Source organism: Ciconia boyciana, chromosome 22 (genome assembly GCF_034638445.1).
Source record: "Ciconia boyciana chromosome 22, ASM3463844v1, whole genome shotgun sequence".
Lineage (NCBI taxonomy): Eukaryota > Metazoa > Chordata > Aves > Ciconiiformes > Ciconiidae > Ciconia > Ciconia boyciana.
The window spans coordinates 4,361,107-4,382,348 of NC_132955.1; the positions used below are offsets into that span (position 1 = coordinate 4,361,107).

At 41.5% G+C, this 21,242-nt stretch overlaps 1 long non-coding RNA gene across 3 annotated transcripts; it reads right to left on the reverse strand.

Annotated features, from left to right (window-relative positions):
• Positions 1 to 1,579: 1,579 nt before the first annotated feature.
• On the reverse strand, positions 1,580 to 19,988 carry LOC140662481 (uncharacterized). Of its 3 annotated transcripts, XR_012046095.1 has the most exons (5): positions 16,043 to 19,988; positions 14,872 to 15,085; positions 12,010 to 12,069; positions 10,484 to 11,566; positions 1,580 to 5,872 (listed from the first exon to the last, which is right to left on the reverse strand). It is a non-coding gene; the product is annotated as an uncharacterized lncRNA (long non-coding RNA). The 3 variants fall into 3 exon arrangements; XR_012046096.1 differs by lacking the exon at positions 14,872 to 15,085; XR_012046097.1 differs by lacking the exons at positions 14,872 to 15,085; positions 16,043 to 19,988 and adding an exon at positions 12,244 to 12,425.
• Positions 19,989 to 21,242: the final 1,254 nt, after the last annotated feature.

Genomic DNA, 21,242 nt, shown 5'->3' on the forward strand with positions numbered 1-21,242 from the left:
TAAGCAAGTGAGATAAAATTCTTAAAACTGAAAATCCCATCTCCTACATTACATAATAAAACCCCCTCAGACGAGTTGGCAGTGCGATTCCTGTTGCTTACATAGAGGTGGTTTCTTCTGAAACTACATATTCAACAAAGCAAGGACCAGGAAGGAGGCAGATATTAATTGGCTTTCTAGGTGCCACTGCATCATTTAGTAGTATCTATTAGTGTTCTTCACGTGTTCCTACACATGTCTTACCAGACAAGCAGTATTGATTTTCTGTCTGCGTTCTAGAGAAGCTCATGAATAAATTCATTTTGTTAACACGAAATGTACTAGAATTAGAATTACCAATACCTGACTGTGCTATAACATCAACACCAGGATAATATTCTTAAGCCACTCCAAACGTGTGCTAAACACTCAACACAAAAGTAAAATGGTATTTTGACTTTTTTGTTGTTTTTTGTTTGGTTGGGTTTTTTTAAATTTTGAATGCAGATCTTGGAGTTCAACAAGATTGTGCAAGAAATTCAAGTGAAACTGCATTTGAGAACAGGAAGTGATCTCGAAGGAGAAGGAGTATACTACAGTCCTCTAACCTCAGTCTAGGTCGCAGAGACCTTGAGACCAAAACCAAAATAGGAACTATTCCAGCACAGGCACAAGCTCAGTCATCTCTAACTCAGCCATCCACATTGACCTCCCAGGGAACTATTGGTTCCTCCATAGCAAACCAATTGAGTGGTTCATCCCTTCTGCACCATAGAAGGGCCCTTTTTAGGTCCTGAGGGAAAAGTTTTTGTTCTATTCAGCATTTAACCATGGAAGATTCTTTTAAAGAAAAGAAATGGAAGATACTGAAAACACCAATCAATTAAAGAAAAGTCTTTCCCTGAGCATTAGCCAATTTCCTGGTATTCTGGGACACAGGAACAGATTTAGTGAAATATATTTAGCACAAGGTGAGCGACATAGCTTGGAAGGTGGAAATGACAAAAATGCATCATCGAGAGGGGGTAAATCTTCCCATTGGCCTTTGAGAGAGCACAGAGTGATGGTCGCCTCTGTAGAACAACAGCAGAGAGAATCTAAGGACGGTGGCAAATTATACCCTCCAGATGGGAATTGTCTAGAAGATGCAGATGATTCTGAATTTGAAGATAGGCCAAGTAATTCATCTATTCAAAAGATGCTTAATCATGTTAATTATAGAGATAGGGCCAGAACCCATACTTCGTGCAAAGAATGGCATTCTTATGAAAGCAATCAGAGATGGCATGCTAGCTTTGCTAGGTCAGTTCTGTCAGCTGCTCCCAGACCACTGCTACACTCTGCGCCTAACAGCCCAGGATCCTCAGCTCAGTCTGCACATAGACCCGAGCCCTCAGCAAACTGGAGCTCAGCAGCGTGTTCTCCACAAACACTGGATTTGGATGACAGTTCAACACTCAGTATGCCTACACCCTTTATACGTCCTTTATACGCTATAGGGACTCTTCTACTTCAGAAAGTTTTGGTTCTTCACTGCCAATTCACAATACACTGAAGACAGCACCGTCCTGGAGGATAGCATCAATGACAGTTGGAACATTTCATCTCCCAGTGGTACCTCATACGTCGGGGAGAACTTACAAAGTTCGTCTAGGTCTTCATCCCTAGAATCTTCCAGCTCAATTTTGTTTCAGACAAGATTCACTCCTGATCTTCATATTGCTCGTGTTTTGCATGATCAGTTGCCGTTCACTTTCCTAGCAGTGCCTTATTTACAAAACCAAAGTAGTACAATAAGCAACACAAGGATCTCCTATTCAGCAAGCACAGAGGAAGTGAAGAGACTGTAGGCAGATCAAGAGAAACATAAACATGAAAGGTGAGGAGTATGTTTAATATATGTGCAAACTCTAGAATTATGCATAAACACATGGTAGCTAGATCATGAATTGCAAGAAACTGCACTATAGCTAAGTGACAAACTCTGTAGATTTCAAAGTTCTATTTTTGTCATAGATTGTTTTGATACTTGACTATTTTATAAAGAAAGGGCTACATTTTCCTCTTTCAAGTTTTCCATACAGTTAGAAACATACAAAAATAAGTTAATAGTTCTTCCATCTGTATCTCCATCCTTATCATTCACAGCAGCTGCGACTCTAAGATGGTTCTACCAGAGACACTGAAAACCACTCAGTGAGGAGATGGTGTTTGCATCATGATGCTTCTTCTACAAGTCACACACTCACTTGCTTTATTCCTGAACATCAATAAACACCACTGAAGCTTTAACCAAGCTTTCTTGGGCAGCGACGTGAGGGAGATTTGTGGGTTTTATTGTCACAGAGTTGGAGACAAAAAATAGATTCCTCAATGTGACAGAGGCCACCACATCCCACAAGTGTGCTCTTTGGGCGGTGGTGTACATGGCTAATAGCATAGTCATATAAAGGAATGAAAGGGCAAGTTCTAAGGCTTCCCTGTGGGAAAGATCCCATTTAACCAGCACTGAGTCCTTTAAGCTCAGCTTCTTTATGTATTGCAGCCATAATCAGAAGTTCAAGTTAAGAGACACAGCTTTGTTCGTCAAAGTTATTTTTAATTGTTTGCTTGTCCTCTTTTCTATCTGTGGTCTTAATACAGTAATTTCTTTGACTGCAGAGACTCAAATAAAGGCAGAATGAAGGAGCAATAGGTTTCCCTGCTGCTCATTGTAATCAACAAGCTGCTCGCTCTGTCTCAAGAAAATGCTTAAGCAATTAGATTCAGAGATGCTATCAGGAAAAACATTTCTGTTCCCAGCTTCACTGCAAATAAGCCAACTGTCTGTATTTCAAAGTTTGTCAGCTATCCCAGGGGACATGGCAGACAGCTAGACAGAAGTTTCAGAATGACACTTTTCTTTCCAAAAGTTAAGGAAATTCAGAACTAGGGGTGCCACACTGTGTGGAGGTAACAATTTAGATGGAAGTAACATCTAGAGGGTTTCCTTATTTTGCGCTGAAAGGTTGTAAGTATTAATCTTTTCTGCTATGCCAACAGGAAGCCTCCCTTCTCTTGAGTTTCCTCAGTCTCCTGATGACATTAGTTGGAGTTAGTAACGGTACCTGTTCTGGCCAATAAATTTAGGGGGACACATGCCAGAAAATGGGAGAAAAAAAATAACCAAAGGGTAGACTAGAAAGGAATGGAAAGCTCTACAGGTAAACAGGTCTCCTGTTATTCCAGCTTTCAGACAAAAGCCTTTTCCTTCTTTCTCAACACAAAACATTTAAGCAAACCAAACCATGGCTAGAAGGGGATGGAAAAAGGGAGGGGAAAAAAAAAAACAAACACAAAACCAAACCCAAAACAACATTCTGCTGGTAACATTAGCTTGAAGAGTCTGGTTTTCTGAGGCGTTATGTATATAGCACCTAGGGGTATTAGTAGGCAAGTTAAGGATGGAGATGTAACTCCATGTGGTTAAGGTTTGAACATGTGAAGTGATAAAGTCACAAGTTGCTTTTTCATTTTCATATTTTTACTTTTACAGTATTAGTTAATCTAAAGTCCAATCCAAGGCTCAACATTTTTGTTGTCTAGTATTCTATTTATTAACTAGGAACCCAATCTGCTCATCAGATTTCATGCAAAAAGCACTAGATCATAATCAGTAAATACTTCCAACGTTTTCATCCATCAGTCATAAATACAAAGCCATTAAAATGTTTTGTAACATAACTTTTTTTCCCCTGTTTGGTTAAAATACCACTCTTCACCAAGAAATGAACTTCCCCTGCATCGCCACAAATCTAGAAAGGTTTCCAGAAAGCAAGACACTCAGGACAAATATTCAAAACTCATGCAATGCCAACAGAGCTGAAAGGGGAGAGCATTCAGCAGCTACCTCCTCATGTTTGATAGGCAGTATTCAAACACGCTCGTTCTTCTCAAAGAACAGCGCTGCGTAATTCTCAGCAACACATCATCAGATTTGGATTACACAAAAGCATAAGGGGGATTTAGAGACTGTAAGGTTTTTGCTTTGCACATTTATCAGCTTTAAGGTACATATTAACTCTAAACTGTTGGATATTATACTTTCAGGTCACCATCATGTGATAAAGGTCCTTAGTAAAATCTCTCCAAATCCCAGAACCTTAGTGCAAAGATACTGTCCGTTATTCAACCGTAGACTTTGCCAAGAGCAGTGTTTGATTCCTTCTGTTATGTCTTAATCGTCTCCTGGCAGAAGACTCAGAAGAGGAAGGAGATCAGTGTTGTATCTGTCAGATTGCTGGAGGTTCTCCTACAAATCCACTGCTAGAGCCATGTGGCTGTGTGGGAAGCCTGCAGTTTGTTCATCAGGAATGTCTAAAAAAATGGCTCAAAGCTAAAATAAAGTCAGGTGAGAGAGACCCACAAGATATAAAACATTCTGCTGAATTTACCTCTCAACTAATTCCACTCTTCTAATGGAGTTGAACAAGATGAAGTCCTTACATTTACTCAAAGGCCACATTTAACTCATAGCTTGGTCATCATGGTAGTGTTTTCCTGTAGCACAAGCATTCTCAGTGAAATAACAGTAGATATTAACGTCTTTGATGAGGCTACTGGTATGTAGTGAGCAGATCACAAAAACCATAATTTTCTCGTGCTTGGTTTAGATTAAAACAAGATCTTTGATATTAAGTGCTGAAAGATTTAATGAGCCAATCTACAGCCATTAGTAGTATCAGGCAAACATCACGTTTTGCAGGGATCATAAACTGTACATGTAGGACTAATAGGTAAGAGAAATATTTGAATGACAAAAACCATAAAATGAGATTAAATGTGTGAAGTGTTGGAAGAATTCAGATGGGGAGGGGAGAAGGAATATGAGCAGGATGAATTTTAGCATTCAGGAAGGTGGCTCCCAGCTAGAGAACAGTCCTGTTGATTATTCCTTGATTTCACCCTCACTTATGTCAGCATGCTTTTTTTCCCTAAGCACTATTCTTGCTGTGCCATTTCTAGTTCCATTCTGAATGAAGATTATCAGCAATGTTATATCACTGTAAGTTTAGATTATAAATGCATTTTCACAATATGGACCCTATCTTTATAAAGAGATTTAAGGTAATCACAACACAAGTTGGTTTGGGGTTTTTTATTTTTTTTAAAGATGCATTCTGCAGTTTGTGTTAAGCACTTAGGTATGCTATGGCTTCTGAAGTTCCTAAGCAAGTTGTATAATTGTCAACTTATTCTTTGTAAGTAAGCACTTAAAAATACAAATTAAAAAAAGCCACCATCAGATAATAACCAGAGAATTAACCTCCAGAAAGGATATAAGTAGGTATAGGATATATACACACACCCTAACCTAGTGTAGATTGTGTAAAATGCCAGTCCCGTACGTGGGAAGATAATAGCCTATGCCAGCTTTGTTTCTTCAGTCTTAAAAGGCAGATGATATATCAGTGAAATCCTGTGTACTTGGTTCCCTGCCAGGCCTTGTTCATTTAAATTCCTGGCTTGCCCCCAGCTTAGGGAAGTGAGTCACATTTCCCAAACCTTCCCCAAACCCTGTCCTCGTAGAATAATTTCAGTTTCCCCTCAGTGCTAGTTGACGGAATACGGGGACGTGATCCTGCTCAGAGGGAGTTTTGGGGTAGTCTGGGTGCCAGAACAAGAAGAGAGGTGGTGGTATGGTAAGCAATGAAAGAACGAAGTGGAACTGTGTCCTAAGAGGCATCTTTGATGATATATCAATCTTAACAAGCCCAAGTTTTGCTTCTGGTTACTGCAGTGCGTTTGGAGGGTTTCTTTGTTTGTTTTTTTGTTTCTGTTTTTTAAAGCAGGCCATCTGTACACATGGAAAGCAGGGCTCTCCTCTGTAGAAGTTTTTGTTCCACATCTTCCTCTAGAAGAGAAGGGGAAAAAAGAATCAGTTTATAGGGTGGGGGTGTATCCATTTATTTTATGGCACTCAAATGAAATTCATTGTTGTCTTAAAAATAACAAGAGGAAGACACAAGTAAACAATTCCAGGCAATTCCTTGGCTTTGTTGGTACTGACAAGGCCTTAGATGGAGGTTTCTGTATGAAGTCCGTCATTGCCTTTTACATCGGTGTGGCTCATGATCCCTGCAGTTTCATTCTATAAAAGCTACAGATTTGTAATTTAAAAGCAAACAAAATCCAGCACAGTAATATACCACACAGGATTTAACAGAAGACTGTTCCAATTATCCCTACTATTACATGTGTTTAGTATAAAAAATGCCGTGGTTTCAAATGATTCGGGAGAATTCCAATAAAAAGATAGCAATCTATAGAAAATGGCTTTAAAATAAAAAATGTCCTCATTCCAATTTTATAACAGGCATGATGTAGTTTAAGGTTAAAGACTTAATTTTTTGCCTTATTGCAGGGCTGATCTGGAGGCTGTGAAGACCTGTGAGCTGTGCAAGCAGAACCTGATAATTGATGTGGACAATTTTAACGTGAATGCATATTACAGAAATCGCCAAGAGAGGCAGTAAGAAACTGCCTCTCTTCAGATAAGAGTCCATAATCCTATTTTGATATTGCTGCCTTGCGATATTTCAGCGCGTAGTGAAATGTCAACATCAACTGAAACCTCCTAAACTGTGAGAAAGAGATATGCTTACTTATGCAGATTTCAATAAATGTAAAGAGACTTTATTCATCTTAGGCTCAGATTGTATAATCCCAGAGCATTTCACAGAACTGCCCAAAATCTGGAGGCTTTGCACAGAGCAAACCTGTAATTAAGTGTGGCAATGGAAAAAAATTCTTGTTTGTTATGTAGATACAACATTGCAGGAGAGAAGCAGATTAAGGGAGAGCATCCAAGGATTTAATTGTTTGTCCTTCACAACATTATGTAAGATGCGGAATTTAGCAAACTAAGCAAGAGAAGAATCAAACATCTTCCCATTAGTTCTTTTTTCAAATGATCATGGAATTTTAAAGAAAGAATACAGGAATGAGGGACAGAAATATTGAAACTAGGAGCCTCTTTTTTTAATAATAGCCAAGAATACCCTGTTTTCTGAGAAATTAATCTTACCAAAGCCAGACGTCTTGATTTCATTATAAGGTGATGCTAGTATTGAGGAAAGAGGTCAACATGCTCAGCAACCAAAGAGTATCTTCTTGGTAAGATTTCAAAACACCGCTCTTGAATTTTAATGCACAAATTCTATTACTTCATTGTTACTGACAAGTTTCCATGACCCGAGGGAGTCCAAGTCATGGACAGGACCCCACTATGCAAGCTGTAAGTAAATAAGATACTACAACGAGGCCTTTAAGCGAATTGCAGTAGAAGTTGCCTTCTCCAGAAGTCTTGCAAATGTCTTGGCTTTCCTCAGAGTACCTGGTAGGAGTTTCAGTCCCCCATCTACACAGCCTTTCTAGTACTAGCAGTCGAGTAACAAGGCTCGTATGTGAACCACACGCACACAGTTCAGCTTTGAAGCTTTTAAGTACTTCACAGAATTTGAACTGATGCCTGTATCAGAGTCTTAGTTTGATAATTCAGCGCATTGTGCTTACACATTCCACACAAGGAGAAACTGCATTTCACCCCCAGGCATTTTAAAAATGGGATGAATTGCAAGGTGAGTAATTGCTAGACTATTTAGAGTAATTAAGATTATAGGTTGTGTTGCTTTCTTGAGGTGGTTTATATCATATTATACTGCTGTACTTTTAGGGTATTATTTGTGATGCATTCCTAGTGATGCCAGAAGCTTCTAAAACATATGGTTAGGTGCCCTTTTCAGCATTTCTACTCATCTAAATAAATAATTAAATGTGCCAGAGTCTTTCCTATCAACTAGGAGAAGATGCACAATCTGGTAGAAGTGTCTTTCTCAAATTATTTGCAGTAAACAGTGTATATTTCCCCATCTGCATGCCTTCAGGCCTTACTTACTCATAAAAAAAAGTAAATTATTTCCCAGAATGCTTTGACAGAAGCGTTCACCAGCAAACTATTTTCTAGATGATTGATTTGCCACTATGCTGTAAAATACATATGAACAGAAAGCCTTTTACTTAGGCTGAGATAGGCAGACACTCATTGAAAGCCTAAAGGAGAACATCATCATGGCTTGATTTGTCTGAAAGGAATACAGAAATTTAGGGGAAAAGGGTGGAGAAAGATGCGACAGTTAAAAGAACAATTTGAGGAGAATTTCTAAACATGCTAGAGCATAGAATACTATAGCACAAAGAAGATGCCACCCCAGTTACAGCCTTTCCTGGGTGTACTAGAATTCCTAGCCCATGGGAGGGACACACCAGCACCCCCAAGCCACCCAAACAAAACAAAACAAAAAACCAAAACCAAAAGAAAGGTGGTTTGATCAAAGTCCTGAGGAGCAGGAAGAATTCACAGTTAAGGGTGATGCTGCTTCCATTCACAGGCTGGCTGGTCCTGCCTCTTCCTACTTACAATTTTTAAAAAGATGACGGCACTTCTCAGGAACACTATTAGTAGCCTTCAGGTAGCTTCTAGCGAGCTTGGATTTACATTCAGCATCCGGCATGTGCATTCTGGAAGTGCACACGTACAAAAATCCCTTCCTCTCCTCTCTGCCATTCTCCCTCTCCCCCCCCAGAAATGCACTTACGTATAGATATAATTTTTTGTCTCTAATCAGTGGAATACAGCCATCCCTGACTTGGAATGAGGGCTACTCTTCCATGCCAGCAATATTGTACAGTGTATTTACAGGGGAAATAATTATTAATTTCTCTAGTTCGTTTCACTATTGGCAGCTGGCACTTTAATTACAGAGGCAAAATGCAAACAAAACACTTGTTTGTCAAGAGCGAGACAAAATAAGTGTTTTGTCCTGAGGGTTGATTAGATTCACTATTTTTAAAAAAGTATTCAATTAGAACCATAGAGTGGAAATTTGGGGAGGCAAAATCAATTACCCCCAGTGGAATGCAGCCAGGATGCTGCATTTTATTTTATGACAGTTACAAGTGCCATGAAGTCTTAAGTACTGACAGCAAGAGATCTTGACCACCTGTGTCCCCCTGAGAATCGACACTTTCAGAGGCAGTTCATCCCTGTTTCATGATCAGTTTTAGGAAAGCGTAACGCCATCCAGTTCTGCACCTGGTTCCCCGCAGGGCCAAGATTTTCCTTAGAGACCTTCCATCTAGGAATGCAGAAAATTCACTCCTTGCTGTTCATATTAGTGATTATTATCTGTAGAGTAGTTGATCTAGATTAAAAAAGAAAGCAGCCACCTCCTCCCAAAAACCACACACGCACCACAGTTCTGGATAGTGTATCTGTAGTTTTAATTGCACGATCTTTTTTTTCTCCTTTTAATTGCTGCTTGGTATTGCTCGTGTCAAATCAGTACTTTGCATTTGTTTTCTTCCTGGTGAGCGATACCAATCCTTACTAATATTCACTAGAATAGACCCCTTTCTCTTGCCAAGTTCCGTTCTGGACAGGTATTGTACTCGTACAGTGTTACATCCTATGCTCCATTCTATACCTGAGGCCAGACTAAATGTCGATCTTGTAGTTATTTATGTTCAAAACATTCATTCTTTCATTTTTAACAGGATATTGTCTCAGTAAAACTAGTAACTATGCATTTTTGGACTCAAAATCTAACAGAACTCCCTCAGCATCTCCCTCCCTTGTGAGGATGCCGAATCCTCACAACAGGCTCACAGCTGTGAGCATTGCGGGTAAGAAAGATTATCACATACAACATCGATTGTTAAAACAGTCCGGAGTTAACAAGTGAATTGTATTCAGTAAATCAGAGATACTCAACCCACTGCCTTTTTAGCTGAATATGGCTCATCTGCAGCTCCCTTCTTTCTGAAGGCCTCTTGGATGTGCACAGGAACAGCAACACGTTAAGTAAATTGCTCTGGTCACCCCCCTCCCTCCTAGTCACTTTCCTGAGGCTCCAATCCCACTACAGTAGTAGAAATAAAATGCAAAATCATGTGCTGCGTGCTGAGTTGTGACAGGAACATACATATGCATCCATAGCTAACTGTCGCTCGTATGCCTCGCAAGAGCGGTGCCTTCATTTGGGTCATGCTTCCCAGCCACGTGCTGGAGCGCGCCAGCTGCCGCTCAGGCCGCGCTGCGCTCCTCTCGCTCCCATGCTTAGCGTGCAACCGCAGGGCACCTGCTTTCTAGTCGTGTTATATAAGAAAGATAATTAAACACAGGACTAGATAACTACGCAGCCTGTCCCAGCCACTAGGCAGGTTATCACTACTACAACATCACCTAAGACCATAGCCAGTTCTTAGCACAAGGTAGTCACCAAGAGTAAAAATACAGATTTGTTTTTTACATACAAGCACAGCATGAACTAACAGATTGAGGTCTCTATCTCGGACTGCATCACCTTTACAAATAGAGATTTACAGAACTCGTGAGACTAACCTATATCCTGGTCACCAGAAAAAGGGTACGAAAAGTAGTGGAAATAACAGTGCTTCCAGTTACCTTGTAGTTATGGCCCATCCTCACTGCTTTCTTCTGAGAGTACAGCAGTTTACCAGTCCTCTTTTGTTGTCAAGCTCTTCAATCCACGCAGAACCAACAAAATATTTCCAAGCAGCCCTGCCTTTTCGAAAACCAGCCAGTAAACTTCTGTTGTGGAGTTTCCTTACAGGTGTAGACTGTTATCAGACCTGATCCTTATATCCTTCTCAACATCCTAACGCAAGGTACTTAATTTCCTTGTTGTCTTTCAATTATTAAATGATCTTCACAGTAGTTTTGGCAGCTTAACAAAAGCCACCTGTGCTCACCCTGCTCACCAGTCATCGCATTAAAAAATTTTTTAGACGAGATCCTGAGTAACTTTTGGGATTGTATAGTAGTATATGCCTGGAAAAGGCACCTGGAATGACTGAGGAACGAGACCTATAATGATTTTTTTGACAGTGCTAATTTAAATGAGTGCAGACGTATCCCCACCAGCTTCTCTGGCTGATGTTAAGTAGTCAGCAACTCCTTTCAATAGTTTTGGCAGCGATGCTTTAGGGAATCTTAATTAAACTAAGGGTGAAAATGAGGGTTTTGATGAGGCCTTTTTGCCAGCACTCCTCCTCATGGTAAGCATCTCAACCCACATGAAAGGTTTTCTTGGCTGTAGGTAAATGCTATTGCCATCATCTTGAGGGAGACTTCATTTGTCCACTCACTTCAGGCGTGCAGACCGGAAGAGTTAGAATGCATCTGTGGTGCTGTCGTTTGTGACCAAGTCAGTGGGTCAGCACTATGGACATGTCAAATTAAAACATATTTCCCCTGTCTTAGCTTGTTGTGAATTGCAAAGCTGAGGATGAAACTTTCCAGTTAATTGTCAGGCAAACTCTACGTGAAATTGGGACTGTGTTCTGTACCTTACAAAGCTCTCTGGAATGACATTTTTTAATGTTTTTAAATTCATAGAACATCTTTTCACTGGAGCATTATGATTGCAGTTGAGCTCATCTAAAAAAAGGTCACATCAACTGATCCAGTGGCTGCTTGTGGCTTGTCTGAAGTCTTTCATCAGTCATCTTGAAACTGCAGGACTGTCTGGAGGTTGGGAGGGATTTTAATTAGAACCCAGGCTATGAGATGCTGGATTCTTGTGATTCCTTTCTAGTCTTGCCATTTTGAAATGTCCAGTCTAAAATAATACTGACATAGTGATAAGAATAATTCTTTTTCTTCTATTGTTGTTGTTACGATATGTTTACCCTTATAATTAGTGTGTATTTCTGGCTTAGTTATGGCTGAACATCACTAAAAACCAGACAAGACAAAACAACTCAAAAAACCCCCAAACCAAAGAACTAAGCAACAGTTTTCTCCTGACAAATCATCAATCCAGATGAGAAAACAAAAAGTAAAACAATACTTTCGGATGTAGCACATAAATCGCCTGTCCGTGGTGCATCAGGACCTGGCATTTCCACAAGCTACCTCTCATTTTGACTATCTATTATAATCAATAATTTTAAAAATTTTCCACTTGCCATTCAGAAAGCTGAATGCAGCCACAGTGCCAGCTGAAGTCAGCGAAGAATTCAGCACTTCTGAAAATTGGGAAAAAAAGGGGGATTAATCTCTGCTCATTTTAGACATCCCCTAAATGTCTAAAGTACAAAGTCAACATCAGTTGGCCACAATTTATTATAGTCTGCGTAGAGAAAAAGGCAAGTCTGAGATATAGAAATATTCTATTCTATTCTAGATATGGTTCATCTTACCTTGGGAAAGATGACTTAAACTGGTCACACAAGCCTCGCTGTAGAGACCCATGTCTTTATAAAGGCATGACTGGGTTATATATAAATACCTATGTTGCAGTCATGAAGTGGAGCAGACAGATCACAGTCATAGTGGTTCATGCTGGTTACTGTGAACGTGAATCAGAGAGCGTCACCTCAAATCACTGGCAAACCCATAGGCAAGATTTTCAACTTCTGAAAATTTGAGTTCAGCTGCGAGATACCAAATCGTGTAACAAGTGAGAGAACTATGTACGGAATCCACTCTTGTGGGTAGGTCTCTGGCATGGTGCAGTAGCGGGACAGAATTACGGCTAGAATTAGTCTGGTTTCTGAGCAACCTCAATTATCTGTTAATGGCCCAGCATTACATGGTCAAATGTGCTCTAAATTAGCCTAACTCCCTCTCCTGTAATATAAGCCAAGCTCATCTGATGTGGGACATTTACTGCAAGCAGGATAAATAGTACAAAATGCTGAAAATTTTTATTTGCCATCATTTTCCTAAAACCTTCAGGAATTGAAGTGACAGCTTTAGTGTCAAATGATACAGTGCTGCAGCAGTCAGAGGTTACAGATGGCCTTGTTAAAAACTCTCATAAAGAAGTCTATCAGCAACAGGCAAACATGAAAGAGAAACTGCTTTCAAACAAACACTTCAGAGAGAATACTGAATTAAAACAGAGACCCACGGGAGTAGTTCAGTGAAGCTTTTCACAATCATTCATTAGTTAGTCATTCAAATATTTTGCTACAGAATCATGTACATTCATTTTTGAAGTATGTGTGCGTTTTGATAGCCGAGTCAGCCCACTTGATGTAAATAGATCATAGCAGGAAAAATAAATGAGCAGTCCCCCAAAGGTGGCACAGAGGTAGAACGTGCTGCGTTCTGTTGATGGACAATTAATGAGTGTTTGATCCTATTTTTTCAAGCGTTTACCATCAGCGCTCTTCTGCTGTTGGGCTGCTTGCATTGCTTAACCTTCCCTCCCACGCAGGTCCCTCTTAATATGGTTTGGATGGGGAACAGCAGTGAAACGCATGAGCCTCAGGCTGTACGAGACCTTTGGGCTTTGAAAAAAATCCTGTCCACCCCCCCAGTGTCACTCTTAAGTTCAAAGGGACGACAGAGGCTTTCCCATACTCCAGGTGCCATCCTGTGATGAAGAGGCACAGGACCTTTAGCTGAAACGACCACACAGGTTGCAGCAGCAAGATGCCACGTCCGTGCGTCTCTCCTCTTTCAAAGCCTCCATCCGGATTGGACTTGGAAATGACAAATACCCAGTCCAGATGCCAAGCTCTCTCCCCCACGTATCTCAGAAGAATGCATTACTCCTGGGTTTGAGTTCAATCGTACTTCTGAAAGTTTGAGTGTTATTAGCACAAAATCAGGATTAAATCCATATAAATCTCCGAGGGTCTGGTAGTTTTTCCCCATGTATAAATTTTATTTTAGAAGCCAACAACATAAAAAAAGATCAGAAATCATAAAAAGTAAGCTACAACCTTAGCTGCTTAAATGAAACAAGTCTTTTAAGAAAAAAAGTACACTATAGATGAGTAAAATTTAATGGCAAACCAGACAGTCATGTCTGTTTACAAGTCATTTTGATATTGAGAGTAAGCCAAAGCTTTACTCTATCTTAAGTATGAATTTCCTCACTTGTCCTGTTTTTAAGCATTTCCATGCTTTCATTTCTTTAAAAAGCATTCTCTTTGCTTTTTCTAGCTATATTAAATCATATGTCTAATCAGTGTTAAAATGGGAAAGCTTTATTAATCTTGGTTGCCTTTCTCCTAGTGCTCAAGACAGCCTAAAGCAGAGGAAAATGAAAGTAAGCTTTGGAGCTTAAAACTCGCTTTTACAAAATTCTTATTTAATTGTTCTCATTAAATATGCAAGATCTCATGAATTGGCAAGAGGGACTTGGATATAAAAGAGACACATTAAACATCAAAAAGTGGGAGGAAAAAATTCAGGAAATGCAAATTTCAGAAATTAGGAAAATTTACATGATATCAAGTGTACAGTAAAGATATTTAATTGAAGTTCCCCACAAAAATAAAGAGCAATGAAAAGAAAAAAGAAAAACCCCTTAGTGTACAAGTTCTAGCTGTTGGGCTTTAGTCCTTTAATTCTTTAAAGGTCTATTGCAGTAAAACTCGATTTGTTACGCATTTGGTGTGCTAGCACTCCCCCTGATTATTTGATTCAATAAGATGTTAAATTGCCTTTACCAGCATTTATGAGCTTTTTCTGGAACATCTAAAAAGAAGGCTGGCATTTTGTTAAAGAGTTTATTCATTCAATAAGGCTTTTGTTTTGATCTAGTTTTGTTTTAACAAAGTCACTGTGCTTTCTTTCCTTCGAGCTGATCAGGAAATTCTACATACCCATCCAGTTTTAAAAGAGAAACACTGATAGCGAGACACTGACATATGTAAAACAGGGCAATGAACTGGAGTATTTGTTAAGATTTAATGACAAACTGTAAGAAAATGCTTTGCTTTTACTTGCAAAATAATCTTGGATTCTGTGGGTTAGAAAATTGAGTGCTTACTCACGCAGCCGGTCCCTATGATGTCAAAGAGCATGCTTACATCAAATCTCGAGGAGGAGCCCGGAGCTGTTTTCCAGCCTAGGTTAAGCGTCCGAACAAACAGCAAGTGAAGCCTCGTCCTCTGAGAAAGCTTCCTGCATTTGTTCCTGCTGGTTCAGGGTTCAAGATCTAGAACCATATTCAGCCATCGGATTTTAGGTGGCTGCCCCTGCTGAGCTCAGAGGGATATCAGAAGGAAGTTTTTTCAGAACCCACTGAAAAAAAAAGATCCCTGATTTTAATTTTTCTTACCTTAGTGAAACATTCCAGACAGGAATTTTAAAGAGGTGCTAGTACTAGTGATTAAAAAAATATGTCTTCAGCAGGCTGAAACAGTCTTTGTTCTTCAACAACAAGTTTCAGTCTGTGCCCCCTTTTCCCACCCTTTCAAACTCTGTACCGCCTTGCAGCTTTTTCCTAAACATGACCGTTAGTCATGATAAAGAAAGTCTTCTTCAGTCCTACAGTGCTTCCAAGTGTATAGCAATACCCCTGGAATATCTTCTGTGAACAATGGGGTTTTAAAATGAATTAATGAGAAGAAGAGAACAATTTAAAAAAGGTAGCTAAGATACTTATTTGAACTTGTGTGCTATCACCTGGTAAGTTAGGGATCATTCAGCTCCCATATCTGAGAGTAGCTCAGCTTACATTTGTTCTTTGCCTTGTAATTGTAAAACCGCTGCCTCCAAAGCTTCTAGCCACAGCCTTGACTTTGACCTTGAAGTTAAACTATCCATTACAGAGATATTTTATCCGTTTTCCATTACAAAGATATTTTTCTTTGTCTCAACTCTGATTTTGTAATGGGCACTTAAACAAAGTAAGCATAGTTAGATAAGTTGTGCAGACAATGATTAGTGGCTGAGAAGAGATTAATGCTTGCTGATGTAAATGCCTGCTGAACCGCATTACAGAACTGGTGTCCCTCAGCCAAGAGGAAGGACTTGTATTTCTCTCAAAGGTAGAAATAGAACGGAAATAAAAGGGTAAGGAAACCTTCTCTGGTAAATCATCTATTAACCTTAGCATGTTAATATTCTCCAGAGATGGGAAATTGCCTTCTTTGCCCAAGCCAGGCACTTTTCCTTCACCTTCTAGGTCCTTACAATTCATTGTCTGGGATTACTGAACAGAAAAAGGAGAATGCATGTTTTAAATAGACGTTTTACCGGTGACCGACAGGTAGTTGTTGTCTTGCAGATCCGTTTACCGAGGCGCTGATGATGAGGTATGAAATCCTGATGCTGCTGCTAAAGAAAGGTTTCTCTGAATTCCAACACGTCAGTTACAGGAAAAATACCACGTATAAACAGGATTTAAAAGGCTTGTAATGCCTGGGAACAATGCTAAATGCCCAATGAGTTATTTCATCCTAGAGGAAGACTTCGGCTGCTATGTTTATAACACACCAATATTCTCATCGCAAGCCTCTCTCGGCTGGAGCCACTTTCGGCTCTTCCGTGGACTCGCTCCCGCGGCCGTGGCGTTTTGCCGAGGGCGGGCTCTGTCACTGGGGCTCCAGTGACACCTAGGAGCTGCCTGGCTCATTGCAGCCGAGGTTTCCCCAGGCCTCCCCGGGAGCTCCAGCGGTTCCCCCGCGCAGCCGGCGCTGCCGCTGCCTCCGCCCGCCCCGCGCCTGCGGCGGCCCCAGGGCCCGAGCCGGGGCGGGGGCTCCGGCGCCCGGGACCAGCAGCTCGCTTCTGCCACACGCTGCTTAGAACAGCAAATCACGCCTCGAAGCAGGCAGTTTAACTGATTAGCGATACAGCATCGCTTCCGAAGAGACCTTCCCGCACGCTTTCTACATTTCACATTATCCCCCATGCGGCCACTAGGCCAGCAGGTCGTTCCCTAGACAAAACACATCTGCTAGTTATCTTACTGAACGGACTAGATTTGCTTCTTATATCACATTCAAGAGTTAAATAACAATTCAAATACTGTAGATTTGACGATCCCCCCAAAAGAGAAAGCTGCACTTTCGGCTGTACTTTCAATACCTAAGGTACCAATAAGTTACCAAGGTAATCTAGGAAAGCAGGATTTTGCAGTTTTTGCATGGTTTGCAACCAGTGACTTGAAAAGGTTTTCCACATATCGAAACTTACCAACAGCACTGGAAGAATTACAAAATTGCCATTTTAGGAAAAAAGATGCTGAGGCGCTGGAAATCGAGTGATTTCCCCAGTGTTTGGAGGATGTCTATGTCCAACCAGGAGACCGTCCTTTCTGCCTCACTGTACTCTCCCACAATAACTCAAACTGTGTAAAGCTGAAGGCTACATCAAATAATAGATTTCTTGTGAATGTTGGGGAAGCTGTTGTATCCTCAGATGGGCAACAAAACTTGAGCTCAGCAGGGATTGCACAGGTGCCTCTGAGAGCAGAACGGCAGGCTAGCAGTGCAGAGAATTGCCAGTCAAAACCATGAGTCAGTGGTTGTTCTCGACTTCCAAGCTTAAGAGAAAGCAATGACCTTTCATCTTGTTAAGTTCGGTCAGTATTTTTCTTGTTGATGAAGAAAGGTATTCTAAAACACCTTCCTTTCTTCATTTGCAGAGCCTGACTCTGAGAAAAACAGATACAACTCTCATGATGTTGGAATTCCACCAAGAAGCCTTTATATTGAGTACCCTCTTCATTGTTTTTTATACCTCTACTTTTCTCCTACTTTAATTAAAGCCAAAACAAGTGTGTTTATGTCACACAGTCCTTTTTGTAGTCCTACTGATGTCTTTAAAAGTCCAAACACTGATTGCTAATTACTTTAAAAGAGCACAGGTCAAGGTAACTAGTAGTGAAGTCAACATGGCACTTCTATTGGTTATGTCCTAAAACTGCCTCACCTAATTGGAAACAGTTGGCTAGTAAGTTGGGTTTTTAACCGACCTTCTTTAACCTTTAAAATCACAAGCTACGGAGATGCCTGTGGTTCCCTTACTGTGTTTTGAGTCATACAATACTGACATTCTTTGCTTCTGAGGTTTCTTCTGATTAAGAGCTTGAGCTTATGAAGTGATGTGATCCTGTACACAGCTTACAGCCAAAAGGTCCAAAGCACACTTTTACATCTGTTGATTGAATGCACATGCCAATAACCCATGGAGTGCACTGCCTTCAGCTTGAGTGGGGTGAAGTTCCAGTAAAGTTCTTGTATTTAATGTTCTCTCTCTTTAACAGCTAACATGGCCTGAACAAAGAGGGTCTTTCCTTTGTTTTGGAGGAGAGAACGAAGGCAGAAGAAAACCAGTTACTCAGATCTTGACTTGAATGCTGATATACAAAGACACTGAGTTGAATCCGTGCAAAGCAACTAGAAAATACTGCTGCTGTTTGGAAGCAAAGATAGGAAGGAGCCTGAAGGCTTCACTGTGCTGTACAGCAAGAAGCCTGGAGTATTTGTATCTCAGCAAAAAATTGGATTGATCAGTACAAATTTGCTGTATAAATTCTTTTAAGCTACGCTCAGATTTGTACATGAACCTTCTGAATTCTTGTCTGATTAACACAGTTCCTAACTTCTCAATTCCACATAAACTTGAAATGTATTACTTAATAAATTGTAATTCTTTTTACTGTGTATGATGAGAGGGTATAATTTTGCAAGTTTTAAGGCACTTAATATCCCCTACGCTGCCTGGTGACACTGTGCTGGTTATTGTCCGTCACTGGAAACCTGACCTGCATGTGCGGCTGTGCGCACGTCTCCAAACCATGTACGAACTGCATGAATTAGAAGGTAATGATTAAACATGAACCATACACAATAATATGACCAATAACCATCCCAAGTGAAGAGTACCTAGCATATTTGTGATTATTCCTGAACAAAATTACTTACTAAGCAGACACTATATTCACAGAATATTGTCCTTCTTTATCCAGCAAAGATTAGTAACTTCTGAGTCAGACTTATGCCTGAATTCTGGGAATGAGGAAACAAAGACCTTGTGGCTACTCATTTTGCACAAACTGGTTCTTTTCAGAGTAGTGGTTTTTACCATGGGGCGAAATGAAAACAGCTGCCAACTGCAATTTGCTTCAAAAAGGCCGTGTCCGCTGATCTCAGTCCATACACATCATATGCATTTGGCGGCTCTGAGGAGCCCCGATCCTCGATACGCTACAGCCACTGAGCGTTTTCTTTTTCCTGAACACTTAACCCTGAATTCTCACCTCCGCAAACACTGCTGTGTCAGACCTGAGTGGTAAAGAGCAGGCTCAGCCCAGAGGACTCCTCACCCTTTCTGTGCACACTGCTTGCTATAGCTTGTAGTCAAAACAGCCGGTGTGTCTGAAGAGCCAAGCATGGCACAACAGCTTCTGCACTGCCCATACCATAAGGCTCCCAAATATATTTGAGCACTTCCCACACGCCGTGGATACTGCGACCATCTCAGTGCAGGGCTAAAAGTATTCAAGGCAGATGATGAGCAAGTCCTAAGCAGCTTAGTCTGCTTTTATCTATCAGTGCAGGCAAAATCAAAGGAATTAGCCTCTTAGGGAAGGATTCTGCTCACCTAACGTCAGGTGTCATGTAGACGCTGCAGCTCGGCTAGCTGCCTCAGCCTTCTTTTTTTATTCAAGAGAAAAGGGCACTTTAGGTCACCGTTCATCTGACCCAGTTTAGACCTACTAGTGCCCAGGGAGTGCACCAGAGCTGACTACGACGGGAGCCTAAGGCTATGGCAGCAGCCCAGGTTGACTTGGATTTATCAGATGAAGCCCACCTTGGAGTCTAGGTGCGGTGTGCTGCACTTCTTAGACACGCTATAAATTCCTTCTGAAAATAAACCCGACGTTCCTCTTCAAAACCCCTACCACCAGTCCGCAGTCCAGGGGCTGGCGAGCAGCACACCTGCCAATGGCTAATTTTAGAGTGTCCTAGTTGCCAGCCTCAGAGGTGTTGCCTTCCCTCTGTCTGATATCTAAGTAGTCAGTAGGGAAATTAAAGGGGATTAAAATAACGAGGCTATTTCGTATCCTTCTGCAGGTGAACCCAGCCTGAACCAGACCTCACGGAATTTTCTAATGACTCCCTTAAAATGGATGTGCTTAATTCAAGTTTAGAAGAGCAGATAAAAGGCAGAGACTCTTCATCTCTGTGAGAAAGGGCCTTTGGTTACTACAAACTACTATTTTTCCAAAGGTTGCATTTATTTTAAATGAAAAAAAAAAAAAAAAAAAAGCGCATTCTGCGCTTCCCTGCTTAAAATCAGCAGTGCAAGTTTCCCTGGGCTTCCTTTGAAGAGAAGCCACATACCTGAATTCAGGTCAGGTCACCCTGAGAGCGTTTAAGCTCCAGAACAAGGATGACTCCAGCGTCCTTTCCCCCGCTGCAGTGCAGTGCCGCTCAGCATGATTTCCACCGCTGTTTGCAATTAAACGGTGCAGCCCTCGCTGCCCCCTGCCAGCTCCTCTCACCTCTCGGGTGAAAAACAAAAGAGAAAAATCATCTGTTTCTTCAAAGGCATCCTGAGAGCTTCTGCTCCAAGTGCCTGTGCTGTGCTCTTCACCGAATGAAAGGCAAAACCAAATGGCCCCGGCAAACCCGAGGGAAACCTTGTTGAGATCTCATCTCTCCCAACCACATCAGCGTGGTGGGGGAGCGGGGAGGGCGCTGGGTCTGTCCCCCAGGGAGGGGAGCGATGGGTGCGGGCAGCCCTGGGCTACCCAAGGGATGGGGGGAAGCCCTGAAGCAGAGGGAGGCAAGAACACAGTGTGAGCAGAGGGAAGCCCCATGTGCAGAAACGCTGCCAGCGGCTGCCCCCGACGCCATGCCCGTGCTCCGTGCTGGCAGGACGCTGCTTCAGGAGAAGTGCTCTTGCGCAGCGGCTTTGGTGCAGCTCGCCCCCGCAGCCTTCCTCCACCGGCAGCGCCCGGGAATGCTGTGGCCTGGCCAGGGTGTTTGGTGCTACGATGGTCGCATCCACTGCTCACCGCGCCGGTACGAGCTATGGGATGGAGCAGGCTCAGCTGGATTGCAGCCCCATCTCCCAACCCTTGGGGAGAAACAGAAGTTTCAGTGCTTTTCCAAAGGACCCTGCTCAGTCGGACATCTTCCATGAACTCAGGAGTCGTCCGCCAGTAAACGTTGCCTATTCTCCTTCATCTTCTCCCTCCAGCCGACTCTTCTGAGCACCAGCCAGCAGAGGAGAGCCACCATACCCCCGGGACACACAACCAAGCAATGCCAGGCATTAATACAACACCCCCCTCACCTGGGCAGCCTTTAACCTCCTCCGTCAGAGACAGGGAGGTGTAATTTCAGCTTTATGTTCGCTACTTGTGAGGGACACAGGGAAAGACAAGTTTTGTTTTTCCCAAATAAAAGGGGAAGAAAAAAAAAAAAAGGGAAGAAAATAGGTA